Below are 12,423 nucleotides of genomic sequence, written 5' to 3'. Positions count from 1 at the left end.
TCGCTGTGAGCCCAAAGCTCAGGCAGCAGCCTGCTCTAAACACTCAGTTTATCACCGTGTTTTCTATTCTTGGAGCTCTGTGATGTCACTGAGACTTACAAACCCCACCCACCTGCTGTTCAGAGCCACTGTAGGACAGCCAATCCAAAAGAAGCTGGCTTAAAGGTGGAGGAGCTACACGGGCTTGTTTCATACAGAATGAAGGGAGCGGCTATGAAATAAAGAAGGCTTATTATGAACTGTGACTCATGCAAAGCCTTTCTAAAAGAGTGTCACCATACAAATGTGAAGCTAGAAAACAGATCACCCCTTAGTCATTACTGCAGAAGGCAAACCGCAGCGTGTCTCTAACCTGCAGGTTAAACGCACATGTAACACACAAATGAAAACAATGTAGAATTTTATGTCTCACAAGTGAAAATAAGAGCCTTTAAAACATTTTATGACCTGCCTTTTTAAAAAAATCTAATTCAATACTTTATGAGGATCCACAGGAATAAAATATTTACATCCCCCCAAAAGCAGCGCAGACACGAGCTTCTTCAGAGAAAGGTGAGACAGGGGACGACGGCGTGCAGGCAGAGGGCGAGATAACTCGGTGATGAGAAGTGGAATTAACGTATGCCTGCGTACAAATATGTGTTTATTGGAGATGGGATCGGTCTGATAATGAAGCCAGCTGGCGCCTTTTCTCTTCTTCACGCCGCTCGCTGGAAATCAATGGACCGCAAACACACGGGGATAAAACCAGCAGCACGCATCTCCTCTCTGAAAGGCACCCGAACCTTCTAACGCCACATCGGCGCCGTTTGCTCATGCGGCTGTGCAGAGAGCAGATCCACCTCCGGAGCGTCTGCAGGAGCTCCCCCTCCCTCCCCTCATGCCCCGACAGCACAGAGGTTAGTAATTCAAAAGGTTCTCGGTGTAAAAAAAGACCTGATCCACTATATCCCCAAACTAAACCACCCAAACCCTCTAAATCCAGCGAGGCATTACACTGACCACACTGTCAAAACATTGATACAGCACAAACCAACAAATCCTGCGACCCTGCATCCAGCCTGCTTTAATATTACAGCGTTTCCCCAACAAATCCTGCTGCAGGTGAAGAGCAAGGACGACACGTTACACGTCTCAAACTTTTTCATCACACCTTCTCATATCCAGTCACCCCACGGAAAATCAACCAATCAGCTGATTGTTGCTATGCGATATTTAACCTTCAAAATGTGAATATTTTCAGAGACCCTCCGAGTACACAGAGGTGGGAAAAGCTGGTCAAAGTCCATGAAAACAGGCGAGCAATCAAACAGAGCAGACCCATGTTTCTCCAAACGAGCTCTGAAAACTGTCGTTTACTGAGCAGCACCACTTCACTATTTCATCCAGCAATGGGGGTGTGGCCTGGCCTGACAGCCAATGAAATCTGCCCTCTTATTGATTGTATGACTTTATGAGTCTTTATCGTCACTAAAGCACAAAGATTCAGTTCAAGTTACAAACTCATAGAAAATAAAAAAGATGACATTTTCATGTGTTGCATCACATTTTTGGTTTTTGGGGGAATTTTGAGCCGTTGTCACTGAGAACCACAGAAATCCACTCAAGTCTGTGGAAACACATTTAAGCTTAAAAGCTCTAAAGCCAAACTCACATTTCTGATTATTCAATGGAGAAAACTTAAAGAAGTGCCTTCTGGGTAAACTCTCGGGGTTCGGATCACCACGTGGGCTCGGAGCAGAAGTGCATTCTGGGTAAACTCTCGGGGTTCGGATCACCACGTGGGCTCGGAGCAGTGGTACCGGGATCATCTTTAAACATGTTTTTCATCCCTGAGAGTTTTTCGTTGCACGGGACAATAACGGCCTCGCGAACTGTGAGGGCCCGAAGCTGAAACTGTTCATTTTATATTCACGTGAAAGTAAAATTCTGCTTCATCGGATACACCGAAAAAATTAAAACAGCATCACGCAGCACATTCGTTTACATATGAATGCCTTTTTAAAGCTGACTCGCAGCAAAAACAATGATTGTGGAAATAGCCGACACCTCCAGGATCCTTCCAGAGGCTGTTGGACTATTACAGAAATGTCCTTGTTAAAGCAGAGTGCAGGAGCGAGCTCCTCCCCCCGCCGCCCCTCTCCTCTCTAATCTTATTGAGGCTGCGGGCCTCTCACACCGGGCGCACAGGCAGAGAAAACAGACACACCTGCATCAAATCAGCACATCTCTGATTGGAGCTGTTGGCTGATCTCCTGCTACAACAGCTAGAAAATGAATCTGCCTGTTGGTCTGAATCTCTCCCACAAAATATCTTTGGACTCAGCGGTGCAGTCGGAGACTCCGAGGTTCAAGGGTGAGAGGGGCTGTCAGGCAGTGAAGTGGACCGGCTCTTTATGACTTCCCTGCACCTATCAAAGAGGAAGAGCACACCAAGGTAAAAGCAGTTTTCTGACCCACTTTTCTCTTCAAGGACGCCAGAGATGGAACTGACCGCGCGCCTGACCTGCCGAGGCTTCGCAAACACAGGCGGCGAGCCGCGCTGTGTCCACGCCGGCAGTCTGGGAGGAAAATAAAGCAACGCGGCAACGCGGCAACACGCACGCCGTGCTCGTTATTAGCTGCACCCCTCCTAAAAAGACACAAATGCACACACGCAGCTAAAAGTGCACTCCTCCATCCTCCTTCTTTGGGGAGGCGCCTCCCCTGTAAGCTCGCAGAGTGGGGGAAATAACATCGGGCGAACAGCCGCCGCAATTACCCACAGTGGGGTAATCACCAGCACAATGCAATATGGGCTGGCTGCCTGGGAGAGAGAGCGAAATACTCAGGTGAGGAAAGAAGCCAGACAGCAATCAGCCCAGCAGGACGAGTGAGAGAGGGAGAGAGAGAGGAGAGCAAAGGGCCATTCCTTTAATTTCCAAGGGAGAGCCAGGGCCTTAATTACTTGATGAGTCTCCTCTCTTTCTCTTCTTCTCTGTGGCTGTTAGAAAAAAGCAGAGAGGGAGCGCGTATAGCGGCCTATTATGGGACTGGGAAGACTCCAATCACCTCTCAGCACAGACAGCGAGCGGCGAGAACAACATAGCAGTGATGGAGGGGAGAGAGGGAGAGGTGATTTACGCCTTTAGAAGTGTTAACACCATCTCTCATCCCCGGCAGCTATAGAACACCAAGGTCGAGGAGGGAGACTTGAAACAGCCGCAGGAAAACAGGAGGCTGAGCGGCGCCTCCGCCTATAGAAAACAGCAGCGTTCACACCGGCGGAGAGGCGGAGACTCTCCCCGCGTCCCCAGGGCTCGACGACGTCTGTTACACCTGCGAAAGCAAAATAATCACAAAGCATTAACGACCCATAACGTCTGCAGACACACGGCTGCCCTCTGATCCAAACCACAGATCAGTCGGCCGTGTGGGGAGCGCTCGGTGCAGGTCGCTAGGTGAAACTGGTGCAATCACGTATTGCATGAAAACCTCATTCGCCAACTAACTGCTGAGAGATTGGGGACAAGTTGATGACTGCAGCTGGTTGTTTTTTCCTGGGTCAAACTAAATCAAAAAGGCCTTAAAGGAAAAATGAAACCGCCCGCACATCACAGGCGGCACGAAGAACAATGGAGCGCTCCCACCCAACGACGAGACGTTGACACGTCCGTGAGCCGCTGTGCATCAGCAGCAACTGCTTGCTAACCCCTCACAAACATTCACTGGTCTTCAAACAGCAAATCCAAATCTGCATTTGACCCCACAGAGCGGCTGGTGGTCCCTGATAGGTCCCAAGGCCCGTGTGATTGGAGCTTAATCAGCAGATTACATTTAGATGTCTGCCTGACTAAAAGCCCAGGCTGCTGTCTCATCCAGCCAGAAACCCAGCTGACATCATTCCTCAAAACACTTCATGATAAACTCCAGATCCATAAATGTTTTTCAGGATGGCTCCATTATCTGGTTCCTCGGTGACACGTTTCACAGTCAGGACGAGCTTTACTCAGACGTGACTCTGAGTACCTTCAGCGTTTCTTTGGCTTTTCCATGCTGCCTTCCTTCTTCTTAATCAGCCAACATGCATGCTGTTATTGGGCTCCATATCAAATTGGATGAAATGCAATCAAAGCCCACTCCCACTTAAGAAGAAGGAACAGGCTCTGGCTGTCTGCAGGCTCCCATCTGATGTGTTCACTGTTAGGTCCCGTGTACAGTTTCTCAGTCTTTCTAAGCAGTTTGCAGCCATCGGCCCGGGACACCAGCAGGTCCAAACGTCCAGGTGTGATGTCTCTTCTTAAGGCTCAGTGACTTACAGTGGTTTGTCTCAGACTTAAGAACTACACGTTATCACTAATGTTTCAGCCCATTAATTTATGCAGCAGGTGTCCTTGGGCAGTGACTGCAATCTTCATTTATTACATGTGCAGGGTAAAGAAAGGGCTTGACAATAACGGAGCAGCTTTCAGTGCTAAACCTCCAGTTAATGAAAACAAGATGAACACAAAGATCTACATCAGATGATTTACAGTCATAACCGTCAGTCAGTGTCCTAAACAGGCAGTTATATCGCCATGCATCAAGCCACTGGTGCTAAAAGTAGCACATTATTATTCTTTGACTCTGTGGGATTAAAATGTGTTACTTATACATCAAAGCTGTAGTTTAGCATCTATTTAAAGCTCAGTTTTCTGTGATGCTGCCGTACACTTCTACACTGATGACTCTCAAACATACCTGCCTTTATCGGCTACATTATTACAGTATCTGCCTGCAGGAGGTCAAATACTGGATGACAAAGAGTCACATGGCCAGAGGAGACCTCGGCGTCACGCTGGCGTGTTGGTGGCATCGGACACAAATGCATTATTTGGTTACATTTTATGACCAATTATCATTGATTTCCTGCAAACATAACATCTGCTTTTACTTGTAGCGATACGTTTTCCATGAACGCTCAGCAACACCTGCAGTATAAAGTGTAACGAAGCGTCCCGATCAGTTCATGAAGCGGTGCTGCACATTTGGAGCGCGGCAGCTTTGAGGTTTGTGTCTTCTGTACACTTGAACATTAAATGTGATCCATTTTTATTTAGTAATGTCACATTGTCTACAACAATGGTCCAGATTGATCAATAGGAACATCTTCCTAGCTGCACTTTGTGCTCAGAAATCTGAGACGCGGTGTCCACCTGTCATTGGAGGCTGAATGCTTGTTTACTGGGACAGTTTATATGATCTTCCCTCAGCACACGGTCACAAAGACCACTGTGAAGACCCCGTTTGCACGATTGTGCAGTGAAATGATTTCTCTGAAGGTTAGCGATCATTTATCTGGTCAGAGGGGAATTTAACCTGAAGCTATGCGAACCCGATGCCGGGCCGACGCTCTCCGGCACGGCTAATGAAGCAGCTCCTTTTGTGTGGCATTTCCAACCTTCGCTGCTTCTCCTCAGTCGTATCGGATCTCCGGAACTGATTGATAAGGACGCGGTGCGAGAGCAGGATGAGCGCGCTCGCCTCAGCGTTGCAGGTATACAAACACGTGGACTAAATCAACGTGTTTGTGCGCGTTTGATTGCACCCTGGTCTCAATGCACTGATGAGCTCTATTGTTCTCTTCTGTTTTTTCCCATCTTCTACCCTCTCTCCATCCTTCCTCTGCCCTCCCACCCCCTGCCTGACTGCCAGCGTCTACCCAGAATACCAATGATGCAGTCTGCAGATAGATAGGGCTGTCTGTCACATGACCCTATATGTCCTGAGGCTTTACCCCAGGATGACAGCAGGCGTAGCGCGTGCACGCACACACTCCCACACAAAGGTACTCCCAGTAAGGCGTGCTGTATCTCAGCACAGGCACCGAAGCATGGCAGCACACACAAAATATTCAGAGCTATACACTCGCTCGGGCAAGCTAATGGGCACACACACACCGAATCACCGCAGGGGAGAGAGGCAGAGAGAGAGCGAGCGGACACCCCGTCACCGTTCACACATGCCGTCTCTCTATCTGCCTCTCTCGCCATCACACACACAGCGCTGCAGGCGAGACAGAAAAACACTGAATATCCCCCCAATTCCATCCATCTCCACCAACACACACACACACACACACACACACACACACATCCTCCTGTGGGAAGGCACCCCACCCCTGTTTCTCACACAAACACATTCGTCACTGACAAGGCTCTACACAGTCACTGGGTATCCTGTGGCACCAAAAATAGCAGCCCCTAATAGGACGGGATAGAAACGGTCCCCTCGCTCTCTGCTCAAATCAGCTCCGCATTTCCAGTGTGGGATTCGAAGGCATCGGGCTACACGAAGCAGAATTTGTTTTGATTTGAATGAATCACACGGTAATTTAAAAACGGCTCCCCCAAAGCCAGAGAGCATCCTCTGAGGGGGACGGCGGCGGGCTGCGCCCTCCACCCCAAGTCTGCCGGATTCACTGCACGTATAAGACAGCAAGGCCGCTTCATCGCCGTTATTAGTCACTAACACCTGCGAGTGACTCACATGTTTCCTGTTTTTATACACGAGCTGGATGCATTTCCTGTTAGCAGAACCTCTGCCTCCAATTATGTCAAATTTCACTGTTAGATTACATGAAATTACTGCACCTGCTCTTTTTACTGCGTGTTTACTGTAAGACACAAGAAATGCTGTCACGGATTTTTCCATATAAAACTGAGTGCATTCATTTATTTGTTGATTTAACCTCCTAAGACCTGAACTCTTCCACAGCAGCATTTTTAATTTCTCTTTGATATTTGGTCACATTGGGGCCCGATGATACTAATTACTGGCAGACGTGGAGAAAAGCTGCTGTAACATATACTGTAGTTTATACACATATAAGAACTGCACGCTAACATACAGAAACGGAAAAACCTCACAGGATTGTGAATAATTAAGTAGAAATCGCTCATTCAGCAGAGCTGTGACGGTTACTTTAAAATGTTTGCGGGACTGAGACAAATCTGCAGGTTCAGCCTCCTCGACCAGGAATTCTGCAGCAATTAATCGTCTTCAGAGTTTACAGAAAAACATGCATTAAATACACGTTTGATCGAGTAGCATTCCTGCAACAGCTGCACGCATTAAACAGAAGGATCGCGACAAAGCTGATCTCATGCCGTCGTTCCAGAACATCAAGAAGAAGAATGGAAGGTGTGACTGGTTAATAAACAGCACAGACGGTCAGCTGTTGGTTTGCATGGCGCTATAAAGACTATATGTGTTTGTAGATCACAGCAGTATGAACAGGAGTAACAAAGCAAATGTAGCTGCTGCAACTTTACAGTCATTTAACAGCAGAACGTCTCACGATGTGCCTCATTGTGGTCACGTTACACTTTCAACACAACGACAGTGCACAGATATTCTTATTAAAAACACAGTAACTGCAGCCTGTTTTTACCCTGTGTCACTATGAGAAACGCTGAAAATAATTCAAACCAAAATTAATCGGAAAAGAAAAAAAATAAATGTAACAACAAATACAATAAATTAATATAATTTAAATACAAGTCACACAGGAAGCAATTACATCACAAATACTGATTTATGTCAGTTTGGACTGATGTCTGTTTTAAATATTTAGATGTTTTTATTCTTCCTTTATTTTGACTGCGACAGCTCTGATCCTCCGTATTAATGTGGGGATATTTACTCAGACATGATAGACGTGCACTGCTCACGTGCACGTGCAAACGGCGAGGAGAAACCCTGAAGCACGCTGTCAAGCTGTACTGTTTACTTTTAATCTCATTAATAATGAGAGACCAACATAATGACATCATTAATAATCTGTGATTTTGGACGTTACACAATCCCATCAAAGAATAAAACGACTTCATCAAAGAGCAGCAACGAGACAAAATCCCCAACTCCAGAGGAAAGCGGCCTCCGAGTCTCCGACCTATAAAAGCTCAGCTGTGCGTGGAGCTGATGCCGGCGGGCTCGGTGTGAACGCAGCAGCCGTAAAGCTGCGACCGATCCCCGACGAGTGTCGCCGGCAAACACACCGAATCTCAGAAAAGAAACGTGCGATTAACGCGCCGCTTGCGAATGAATCTGATTGGAGATCGTCCCAGAGTCGCGCCGGCGACGTGGAGCTCGTTTCAGTAATTATCATCTTGGCGCTCGGCGTGCCAGCACACACTGAAACACAAACTGAGACTACAGCGAGCTGCAAACACGAGCGGCGCATGAATGGCTGCACGTATACGTCGCTGTGTTGGGGCTCGTCTTTTCTTTCCCTCGTATGTCTCCTAACACCTGTTGTGAAATATGTATATGTGCGTTTCTGGATCCTTGTCAGAAAACTTGTTATGTTGATATCACACTGCGTGCCGCAGCGACATCAAGGTGACAGCTCGAGAAAAGGTGGGATGTTTTTATGCAAATGGCGCCTGAACGGAGCTGCAACCAGAAAAAGACTCGGCGAGCTGCGCAGGTATGCAGCGAGCGTTGGAGGTTCTGAGGTGGATTTCTGCATATGTGTGTGAGTGGGGGGAGGAGGAGGGCTGCACATGTGTGAGTGGGCTCAGGTGGATTGTGAACTCCACAGATGGACATTTGGAGCAGCTTTGCGCCCTGCAGCAAACACACACACACATTCACACTCCCACGCACGGCTGTAACATTAACCTCGTGTAACTGTAGCCGAGAGAAAGCCATAAAAACCCTCCTCAGCACCTCGAATCACGTATCGACACGCTGATCCAATAATTCAGCTGTCCAAACACCAGGAAAGTCGAATCGGCCTCCAGATTCTAACGTTTCGTCTGCGTCCTGAAGATGCCTCCGCAGAGAGGTTTCCTTCAGCAATTTTAACTCTGCAAACGTGATGATCGGGAAATATTATACAGTCGAAATTAAACCTGCTGCACTGCCATCACCACAGAAATAGAAACGTGCTTCATTCGGCTCTATTTGACTTGTTTATTGTTGCTGATCACGAAGCTCGTGAAACAGAAGAATATGATATATAAACGTAACTATGACACACGGAGGGAGCTAAGTTTAGACTTTATAATATGGTAGTTTTCCTTTTGCAGTGATGCTCTGAGATCTCGGAAGCAGGGAAAGCAGCAGCACAGAGGTGATCCTGAAACTATCAGAGGATGGGACGGAGGGCAGGGCAGGAGGTGGGCTGCACCACCACCTGGCGACTTCACCACCTCAAACACCAGTTTATCCTGATTTCACGTGGTAGGTCATGAGTGGTGATGAGAGCTGGGCCTGCAGCTGTGCGGGTTACAGCCAATGATCAGGGACCAGTAGGTCCTTTTGTTGTTTCTGCAGTGTGAGTTCCTCTTCACTCATATCAGGATATCTGCAGAGTTGTACTGTAACATCCTGAGGCGGCTGAGGGAGCTTCTTTTTACCCAGCGACTCCCTAATTAACCCGACACGCATGTCTTTGGATAGTGGGAGGAGCCTGTGCAGGAGAACATGCAAAAGTCAACATGAAAGACCTCGTGTGACGAGGAGGTTTAACCCGGAGCAGCCAAACTATCAGCGTCTGAGAGCAGCGTCCTGCCAGGTGTTTGACCTCTACGTGTCGCATAGAAGCGTTTACATTATTTATGCTTCGACAATCCTGGAAACCTCCTCGCTGTCACTGTCGGTCTGTCAATCAGGCCAGTGAGCGTCACACCTGGGCTGGCCTGAAAGCAGCTCCTCTCTGCAGCATCGTTGTGCTGCCTTCTGATCTGGGGGTTGAATCTGTGTTCAGAAATAGCGTCCTAACGACGCAGTCACATGGCGTGATCTAAATGTGTCGAGGGGGTGAAAATAGCAGCTCGGTGCGACATGACTAAAACATTAAAGACCCGACCGAAGGAGAGGCCGCGTTCCTGTGTCCCTGCGCCTCATTCACGGCTTTCTGTTTTCGACCTTTACACGGCGCCGTTTGTCGCTCCGGCTCCTCGTTTCGTGCCTTCTTTCACCTCTTTGTGCCACTGTGTGCTAAAAGTCTCTCCCCTCACAGGCTCGTCTTCCATCCCGGCTGGAGGTTGAAGGGATGAAGGGCTGGCGGAGGCGGGGGGTTGGTGTAGACGGAGGCTGTGTGGAGCTGCTCGCTCCCCGAGGAGCCTCTTCTGCCAGCCCAGTGCCACAGATCAGCAGTCAGCCAGCCAGCCGTGCACTGACCTCATCCCTCTCCCTCTCTCTCCTCTATTTCTGTCTCCTTCTATCTCGCTCTGCCTCTCTGCCAGAGGCACTCGCTGTCCCCGTGTCTCCTTCCTACGCCAACTGCCTGTCCTGCTACCAACGGTGCATGTCTGTCTGGCAACCTCTCCGCCCGCCTTTCTGTCTGTCTCTCTTCCAGCCGGTCTTTCTATTATTCCTCCAGTCCTCCTGTCTGCCTGCCTGTCCATCTGCCTGTCTGCCTGCCAGCCTCCTTCTCCAGCCAATACCTCCACAGCGGAAAGCGTCCAGGCTGTCAGCCGCTCTGCCAATCTGCCCGACTATCTGCCCGTCTACTCGTCATCTGTTTGTGTCTCTGTTTGTTTGCCCGCTCGTCTATCTGCCTGTTTACCTGTCTGCCTCTCCATCTGTCTGCTGTCTGTCTCGCTGCACGGCTGTCTGCGTCCAGGTAAAGAGGGAAACGAAACCCTGCCTCCGCTCTGTAGCGGCCTGTGAAATAATTCTGCAAAAATCTGATCTAAAGCATAAAAAAGAGAAACAGAGGATACAACAAATGACAGGAAAACATCAGACTCTAAAGCATCTGCAGTCTGAAGGTGAAGCAGAGCATCTGTCGGGCTGATGATCGGGCTCAGTGTGGTTCTGATAATCCTCGAGCACTCCACCAGGCCCAGAAACCATCCACCCACCACCAGGTGAGAGCTTCATCAGAGATGTCACTCTGGAGGAAATATGAAGGACCAGATTTAATCAAATTCCCTTTGGAAGTCTCAGCTCTCCATCTTTCTGGCTGGATGCTGTGAATTCTGTTTATTGCTGGTTAAAACATGAACACATGAAATATTCTCATTGTTATAAACATGTTTTCATCCACACAGGCCGCCGTGACTTTGGCTCTGCACCCCACCCAGGCAGGTTGAACTGTGTGCTGTTTCAGCGTTATGCTGCTCCCAGTGCTGCCGGCTACGAACGATGATGGAAACCAGTTTAACCAGAGTGAAAATCACCCTCTCCACCTCTGTGGCAAACCAGAGGTCACGACCCCGATAAGCAGTAGAAGAAGATGGTGGTGGATGATGACATTTTATTATGAAAGGATAGTTTGATCCTCTAACTTCCTGTCACCGCTACAGGTTACAGTGAATGTTTTTCTGCTGCTGTTGGATTGAAATGACTGAACTGTTGTTTCCTGGGATCAGTGTGTCTGTGTTTCAGATTTCTTTTTCATCTGGCTGATAAAGTCAACTTTTATTGTGCTCTATGTTTAGCAGGAAGTTTACCACAGAAATAAACAATACCACTGTTTAATAAAAAAATGCAAAAAGTTTGTTTTTATTTTACTTTTATTATAGAACCTAAATAAAAATGTTTGATGAAACTATTAAATGATTGGAGAGCTCCAGCTGACACTGATGAACTCGGACTGGGTTGCAAAGCGGCTTGCAGGATTGATTATCCATCATTAGCTGTTTCATTCCAGCTCACATTTATAATCTGTATTATATTATATAAGACAATTATTTTTAAGTGGTGTCTTTATCTCAGAGACGAGTGTAAATAACCATTTGGGCTGTTCATCAGAGTGCCCTCTAGATGAAGCTCAGCCGGTTGGGGCGCAGTGGGATTAAATATTAAGAGAGCGGGCTCTTTGTGCTCGGCTCAGTCTTTTCCTGCTTTAATCTCATATTCACAGACGAGCACCTTCCTGCTCCTGTTGTCGACTGTAAATCTCAGTGACTGATGCACCACAGTTTGTGAGGGTTTCTTTCTTGGCAGACGACGACTTTTCATTCACTGTCTTTCCAAACGAGACGCCCGGAGCGCTCCTCTGTCTTCAGACGCTTGCTCATCAGGCCAACTTCCTGCTAATAGTCCTCCACGCTCTCATTCACAGCTCCGTGTTTTAAAAAAAACAGAAAAGGCTGTCCTGTCTTTTCTCGCTATCCTTTCTGCGTCTCGCTCTCCCATGTCCTCTTCTATTCTTGTCTCAACGGGAGAGCGAGAGAGCATTTGACTGGCTCCTCTCGACCAAAGGCTGCGCCGCGCGCTCGCTCGGCAGTCAAGGACGAGTCTAATAGAGGTAGAACAAAAGAAGAGGGGCGAGGGAGGCGAGCAGAGAAACAAGCCTGCTGTGGCGCAGAGCTCTTTGAAATCAGTGGAAAATAATAAAGGTGTGCAATTCCCCGTCTGTGGCACCGACGTTTGGCCCGCACCTCTGTCCACAGGTGGGGAGGGCAGGGGAAGGAAACACAAGTTTGCCCGTGCTTTACATCTCGC

At 48.1% G+C, this 12,423-nt stretch overlaps 1 protein-coding gene and 1 long non-coding RNA gene across 12 annotated transcripts in view; one reads left to right on the top strand and one right to left on the bottom strand.

Moving 5' to 3' along the window:
• Positions 1-12,423, bottom strand: part of myt1lb (myelin transcription factor 1-like, b) — a 110,590-nt gene that overhangs the window by 82,277 nt on the left and 15,890 nt on the right. The gene's annotated exons all lie outside the window — the stretch shown is intronic.
• Positions 10,085-11,470, top strand: LOC145422540 (uncharacterized). Its single transcript, XR_013903850.1, has 2 exons — positions 10,085-10,841; positions 11,025-11,470. It is a non-coding gene; the product is annotated as an uncharacterized LOC145422540 (long non-coding RNA).

The sequence above is a fragment of the Astatotilapia calliptera genome, chromosome 19 (assembly GCF_964374335.1).
Source record: "Astatotilapia calliptera chromosome 19, fAstCal68.1, whole genome shotgun sequence".
Classification (NCBI taxonomy): domain Eukaryota; kingdom Metazoa; phylum Chordata; class Actinopteri; order Cichliformes; family Cichlidae; genus Astatotilapia; species Astatotilapia calliptera.
Note: the sequence above shows the minus strand (reverse complement) of the source record. Positions and strands in the feature narration are given on the sequence as shown.